At 37.6% G+C, this 7,656-nt stretch overlaps 1 long non-coding RNA gene across 1 annotated transcript in view; it reads right to left on the bottom strand.

Moving 5' to 3' along the window:
* Positions 1 to 7,410, bottom strand: part of LOC106724523 — a 37,990-nt gene extending 30,580 nt beyond the window's left edge. Inside the window, exons 1-2 of the long non-coding RNA XR_001360340.1 lie at positions 7,350 to 7,410; positions 1,238 to 1,399 (exon numbers count right to left, since the gene is read on the bottom strand). This is a non-coding gene — a long non-coding RNA (uncharacterized LOC106724523). The remainder of the gene's footprint in view (positions 1 to 1,237; positions 1,400 to 7,349) is intronic.
* Positions 7,411 to 7,656: the final 246 nt, after the last annotated feature.

Below are 7,656 nucleotides of genomic sequence, written 5' to 3'. Positions count from 1 at the left end.
GGTTGCCCCCAACTGATCCCCCTGCTGGCCTGGTTGCCCCTCATGGCCCCCCCGCCGACCTGGTTGCCCCACACAGCCTGCCTGTTCAGTCGTTTGGTGGTCCCTCACTAACCCCCCTGCCGGCCTGGTGTAGGCAGCCATCTTGTGAGGGCATGAGTGTTAATTTGCATATTACCTCTTTATTATATAGGATACTCTAGTGTACACTCAAATTTTGGTTAAGCAGGTAGATCTTATACTATGTGTTCTTACCAAATATAATTAATTAATTTTTAAAGGGTATGATTCATAATAAAGAGTTAATTCCATGTGGTTTTCTGGTGGTTAAATATAGCTATAGGTAACTTGTTACATATGCTAGTACTTCCAGATGATTAAAAAAAAATTTTAAGTTTTTCATTAAAGTTATTTATTGAACCTTCTAATTATAAAATTTAGTAGGAAGATTTTCTAATGAAAATCGCATTATACAGTCATTTTTATGATACAAATGTATTAGTTTCCTATTGCTGTTATAACAAATTACCAAAAACTTAATGGCTTAAAACAACAATCATTATTTTACAATCTCTAAAATCAGAAGTATAAAATAGGTCCAAGCACTGTGCTCCTTCTGGAAGTTCCAGGTGATCATCTGTTTTCTTGCCTTTTCTGGTTTCTAGGGTCCAACTATATTCCTTGTCTTGTGACCCCTTCCTCCACTTTCAAAGCCTCTTCTCTCCTCTAAGCTGCCTCCCTCTGATGAGGATCCAGTGATTACATCAGGATCATCCAGGTAATCCTGGAAAATATGTCTATCTCAAGATCTTCAACTTAATCACATCTGCAAATTTTCTTTTGCCCTGCAAGGTAACATATTCACAGACTCCAGGGATTAGAGCATGGACAACTTTGTGGAGCCATTATTCTGCATATCACAACATATTTTAGGAGCATGTCAGAGTTCAATTAAACTATGGAAAATACCCTGACAGACGTATCACATATGAAGAAGGCTTAAATTCATCAGACCTATCTGTTCACACACAACTAGTGACCAAAATGACTGATTTTGTGTACCAACATCCCATTTTCCAAAATCAAGCCTGAAGAGGCCAGCAAGTCACACCTGCTTTCAATACTTGCAGTTAACATCTTAGATAAACTAGAATGAAAGCCTGAGATACGTGCAGATAATCTCTGGAAACATCAGTTTCTTTCACCAGTGGCTTCAATCCCACACTCTTATCTCAATCACCCCACAAATGATGAAGAAATGCAAACTGCATTGGGAAATGTCCATTTTGAAATATATGAAGTTTGACACAGAAACTCTCATCGAGTTCTTTTGAGACTGGAAAACAGCTTTCCATAAATACAGAATCACAGCACTTATAGAGTGTGGTGGAACCTAGAAAATCTAAAAATAATACAGTTATTCTCCACTCTCCATGCCCACCCCACAACCTTCAATTTATATATGAAGATTCAAAGGATCAAAGGGCTTACTATGCTTTTAACCTCTTAGGAAAGCTGGTAAGTGACAGAGCTGGGCCTGGAGGCCAGGTCTCTGATTCCTGACCCAGTGGGTTTTTTTACTTTATCACATAACCTTCAAATGCCCAGATTTATTCCTTGTTTTTAAAAAAATTCAATGTGTGTGAAGGCTGTATATGGTGTGGGGCAATGGTGGGAAAGGCTGCCACGTATTGAGGACGTGCAGAATTCTATAGTAGACACATTTAAATATATTATTTGTCAATATTTTCTCAACAAGGTAGAAAGCATTACCCCTGCTTTTAAAATTAAAAAATGAGGTAACAGCCCCAGCTTGTAGCTCAGTTGGTTAGAGTGTTATCCTGACACACCAAGGTTGCAGGTTCAATCTCTGACCAGGGAACATACAAGAATCAAGCAATGCATAAATAACAATAAATCCATGTTTCTCTCTCTTTTCCTCTCTCTCTAAAATCAATTTTTAAAAAAATTTAAAGAAATTGTACTATACCATTTTAAAAAACAAAATGAGATAACATATTTTTAGGAAGGTAAGTAAACCCGATCATAGCAGGAATGCTCGGCTCTGGCCTAAATCTCTCCTTTTAACAACAAAGCTCATGAATAAATTCTCACTACATTTCTGAAGAAAGAATAAAGAAATATACAAGTTGAATAAGCAATTTCAAAATGTCTGTGATAAAACATTATGAGAAGAGATTCCTACCAATTCCATGCACTAAGAATTACAAAACCACACACACAGTGTTACAGTGTTACTAGATTCTTTGTTAATTCAACAAACACTCATTGAGTATTAATTATGTGCCAGGTGCTAACTCTATAAGATGTGAAAAAGCTAAATTAGGTGCCACCCTTATTTAATAAGTGAATCATAAAATTTCAGGTAGTGACACCTAACATGTTTTTAAAATCATAATTTCAGCCCAGCCAGCGTGGCTCAGTGGTTTAGTGTCAACCTATGAATCAGGAGGTCACGGTTCGATTCCCAGTAGCCGCAACCTTTTGTGGTGGGGGTTCAGGATTTGAAGAAGGGGCCGATGCACAAATGAAAACACTAGACAAGAAACATGAATTTAGAAGGCATGGGGGGGCCAGGTGGAGACCTCTCTCTTGGCACACTGAAACCTGGCCTTGTCTGCTTTTTATTCAATTTTAGATACACATCTTGCCCTCAATAAAGCAGGGCAAACAGGTAGCAAAGAGCCTGTCTCTAAGGTCAGTAAAGATCAGTAAGGTTCAGTAAACATTTACTTTGAGGCTATTAGGTCAGGAAATTGCTTTGAGCCACCACTATCTCAACAGAACAATGATGCTTGACATTAGCCCTGCTAACGCCCAAGGTCCATCAGCTTCCGCGTTCCTTGCTGCACTCTCATGATAGTATGGGCAGTGGGTGGCTTCCCACACCCGGTCAGGGCACATGCCTGGGTTGTGGGCTCAATCCCCAGTGTGGGTCATGCAGGAGGCAGCTGATTGATGACTCTCTCACCACTGATGTTTCTCTCTCTCTCTCCCTCTCCATTCCTCTCTAAAATCAATAAAAAAATATATATTTAAAAACCATATAATTTCAGCAGAGTAGAAAGGGAACAGAGTTTTAAAGGAAAAATCTCTCAGTAAGGTGACATTTGAGAAACAACCTAATGATGTGAAGGAGATAAATAAGAAAAGGCTTTGGAAAAGAGTGTGCTAGGCAGTGGGGAAGGCACTGCAAAGATTCAGATAAGGGCAAACTTTGCCCTGCATTAAGGCAGCAAGAAATCCAACATGAGCTAAAGCCAAATGGGCCACAGCAGGACATTAGGCAAGGTCTTGCTCATGTATGGCCTTGTAGGTCACTGAATATATTTTGGCTTTTACCCCGAATATGATGGGAAGTCTTTGGAAAGCAATGATGAAGAGACTAAAGAGACTAGGTTTCAATTATAAATAGATTGAAATCTGCTATATGAAGAACACAGTAAAAAAGACTACACAGGTCTTTGTAACACAAATTGGAACTACTTAATCTGACAAAAGGACTTGGTCAAAGTACAGATGCCAATCACTGCTGCCCTAAGGAATAACCCCAAAAATCAGAAACTAGACTAAATGTGAGGTGACCAAAAACAGTGCCAGGGTGGTTTTGTCATTCCCTACGCCTCCTTTTAGGAGCTTTTTATTTTATCATTTTCCCCTATTTTTTTAATCTGTAAATAAGTAAATATTAAAGTTATTAAAGAATACAGGGAATACCAATCTTGGCTTCCCATCAAAGATTGTAACATTTTTCTTAGATCTTAAAGTAGAGTACAAACATATTTTCTAGTTTTGCACATAGCACAGCTGCATCCGGGCTGTTAGTCAATTAAATTCTAAGAACTAGAATCTTTTTCTATATAAAAGGAATTTAGGTGTTATTTTAAATAATTTTAAAATAAAACTTTATTTTATTTTAATTTTAAGTGAACTTCAGGTATTATTTCAATAACACCAGTAATGCAGAGCTGATGTCATTGTGTTGTGGAGGCAGAAGAAGCTTTCCTCTATGGGAAACTTTCCTTTTGCTCAAAATAATCTCAGGCCACAGAGTTGCATATAAGGGTCACTCATCCTGGACCCCTACAATATTAAGTCAGAAAGTAGTTATTTTCCATGTAGTTTAAAATTTACTGTGTTGTAAATACAATTATAATCTAAAACATTAAGTGATTCTATTAACATGTGAAAAATACAATTATTTTCATGTCTTTTAAGTTTGGGTTCTCTAAAATTTCATAAGCTATATATAATAGTGTAATTTATAAGTGTAATAATGGTCAATATATATTGTCCAAAAAACAAATTGCTTTTAAAACATTATTATTTTTTGCATTTCCTTTCAGGGATAAAACTCATATACCTACTTCCTGACTATTGTCAAATATGGTTTTATTCACTAAAGAAATATGTTTCCTATATCCTGAAAAACAATATGAAACAATTTATATGATAGAACACCTGTTTTCTTGCACAAAGAATATTAATGTTTTCTTGTAAATTATTTTAACATCCCTCAGAAATGAGTTGTATTTATGACCATCTTAATTTTTTTATCCTGATAAATTAGGGTTTAGAAAGGTTGGATGGTGTGGTTTTATTTGGTTTAAAACAAACACTATGTTCTCTACCTGTAGTTGATCTAAAAGGACCAGAAAGGCCCTAGCTGGTTTGGCTCAGCATCAGCCCGTGGACTGAAGGGTTTGATTCTGGTCAAGGGCACATGCCCAGTTTGTGGGCTCAATCTCCAGTAGAGAGCAACTGATCAATGATTCTCTCTCTTATCATTGATGTCTCTATCTCTCTCTTCCTCTCCCTTCCTCTCTGAAATCAATAAAAATATTTTAAAAATTAATTAAAATAAAAGGACTAGATATAATCCTCTATTTGCCACAAATAACCCTTTCAACTCACAAATTACTTTGAAGTGAGCAGAGGTCCAGGGATGGGTGGATGATAAAGACTTTGTATGGGATTATGATTCCTAATGTACCTTTGAAGGTAACTAAATTTATTTTGTACCTGATAAACATAAACTCTGTTGGCTCTCATGAGAGAGCTGCATTACTTTTTAGATACAGAAATACTTGTATTTATGTTTACCACAATTATCCATGTTGTTCAAGCACCTAATTTACTTGTATCTAGTACTTGATTTACTAGAAATAACTAAGAGTACATTTTTCCCCATTTGTTCCAAGTACAGCCTCACAGACTACTAAATCCTATTGAATTACTTTTCAATAACGCCTACTTTTCACTAGATCTCTTGGAAAAGTAACTGACTACAATCTTGTTTCTTAAATTTACTTGGTCTAATAAAGAGCAACAGAGTTTGGAACAGAATTTAAAGATAGGGGTTTGGGGCAGATTCAAAGGGAATCCTTTTTCTTGCTTCCATGGTTGTTATCAGTGTAAACCATCCTTTTATTTTGGTAGTTGACAAAATTAACTGTTCTTGGGGTCCAGAACAAGCCACCTCGAGATGTACTTCAGTGGTTTGCAGATTACTTTGAGCTAGAGGTGATTTTAGCTTCAGGCTTAAGAGAAACTTCTTTCTCTCTCTTTAACTATCCAGAAGAATTTGAATTAAAGGCCTTGCCTATAAGCGACTATAAGAAATAACTTCTTTTGGCTTTTCTATAGGCCAGAACAAACTATTTTTTTAAATATATTTGTATTGATTTCAGAGAGGAAGGGAGAGGGAAAGAGAATCGTTGATTGGCTGCCTCCTGCACGCCCCCTGCTGGGGATCGAGTTGGCAACCCTGGCATGTGCCCTGACCAGGAATTGAACCCTGACTTTCTGGTTCATAGATCGATGCTCAACCACTGAGCCAGCCATTTAATTTATTAATTACTAATGTCTGTTCTTCTTATCCTCCAATGACCTCTTGAAGCCCCCAAGAGACCTCACCTCATCCCTAGCCCAGGATGTCTTATATACTTCAGCCCCCCCCTTTCTATCTCTGAACCTCGAATGTATGCAGGGTCTCTGATTCTCTCATGTATGTGGGCTTCCTGTGGGCAAAAGATTAAATTTGATTTTCTCTAGTCATTCTGCCTCCTATTGATTTGACAATTTGGCCAGCCATAAAGAACCAGAGGAAAGGGGAATTTTCCCTCTTCCTCACACTATGCTGAAGCACATATGTGTGTATATAAGTACAAAGAATACAGGAAAAAAGGAAAGAAGAAAAAAATGGTATCATTTCCTCAATGGATACAATTGGACTGGCTTGGACACAATTCTATCTATCTCCAAACTCACTCAGGAATCAGGAAGCAAAAAGGAGTGTTTTTCATAGACAAGAAGAGGGGAATGTGTATCCTACAGAAATGGACCAAAGTATTCCCTGAATTTGATTCCAAAAGACTGACAGAAATCAATAATTTTTAGGCTTCTGTTTAGCTTCATGTAATAGAAACATAACTATAGTGGCTTAAGCAAGTAAAGTTTACATTTTCACATAACAGGAAATTCTAAAGTGGGTAATTTAGGGCCAGTGCATTAACTCGACGATCCTTCAAGAAACCAGACTCCTTCTTCTCTTCTGCTCTGCCATTTTTTAAAATATATTTTTATTGATTTCAGAGAGGAAGGGAGAGGGAGAGAGGGATAGAAACATCAAACATAAGAGAGAATCATTGATTAGCTGCCTTCTGCACGCCCCCTACTGGGGATCGAGCCTGCAACCAGGGCACATGCCCTTGTCGGGAAACGAACCCAGGACCCTTCAGGCCGCAGGCTCTATCCACTGAGCCAAACCGGCTAGGGCTGCTCTGCCATTTTTAACGAACTATAGAAACAATCCCTGCAAATGTAGTATTTGCTATTTTTAATATGTGCCTCTCCTGCAGACACAGGAGAAGCTCTGAAAACCAAGTAAAATTTACTCCTTTATAAGAGACACTTATATTTATAAGGGACATCTTCATTTGTAAAGGTGTCTCCCTCAGTACAAAGAGGAGGTGTATCAAGTCTTTAGAAACTTTTAGGAGTGGAAAAGGCACCAACCTAAATCCCCATAACAACTACCCTCCTTTCCTGTGCTTTTCCTGGTGACCTCCCATAACTGGCCTCCCTTCTGCCAACAGCTTTCTTTTGTCTTTAGCTGGAGATGGAGTTTAAGATGGTGGTATGGGCCATTTCAGGGAGTTGCTAAATTTCCTGGGTATCTCCCATGTTCACAAGAGGCACATATGTGTGTTTTCCTCCTGTTAACCTGTCTTTTATTACAGGAGGGTCTCAGCCAAGAACCTAGAAGAGTAGCGGGGAAATTACTTTTCCTCCTTCACAATAGATCCATAGATAGACAGACAGATACATACATTCTATTTGTTCTGTTTCTCTGGAGAACTCTGACCGATACACCAACCAAGTTAAAAGGCTAAAGAAAAATTTTGATTGAAGAAGTTTAAGAATATATCTATAAACCAATTGGGAAATATGCAGGCTAGACTGATGTACTCTTTATGTTAAAATAAAGAGATGATAATAAGCTAATAACCAGCTATTAACCAGTTTTTTCCACTGAATGCAAACTTTTTCTTCAAATCTTCCTTTACAACAGCAGCTGCTGGCGAATTTAGAGGTACGCTTGTTTTTAATCTGTACTTGTTTTATAGTCTAGACATA

Source organism: Myotis brandtii, unplaced genomic scaffold, assembly GCF_000412655.1.
Source record: "Myotis brandtii unplaced genomic scaffold, ASM41265v1 scaffold863, whole genome shotgun sequence".
In the NCBI taxonomy this organism is placed as follows: domain Eukaryota; kingdom Metazoa; phylum Chordata; class Mammalia; order Chiroptera; family Vespertilionidae; genus Myotis; species Myotis brandtii.
Note: the sequence above shows the minus strand (reverse complement) of the source record. Positions and strands in the feature narration are given on the sequence as shown.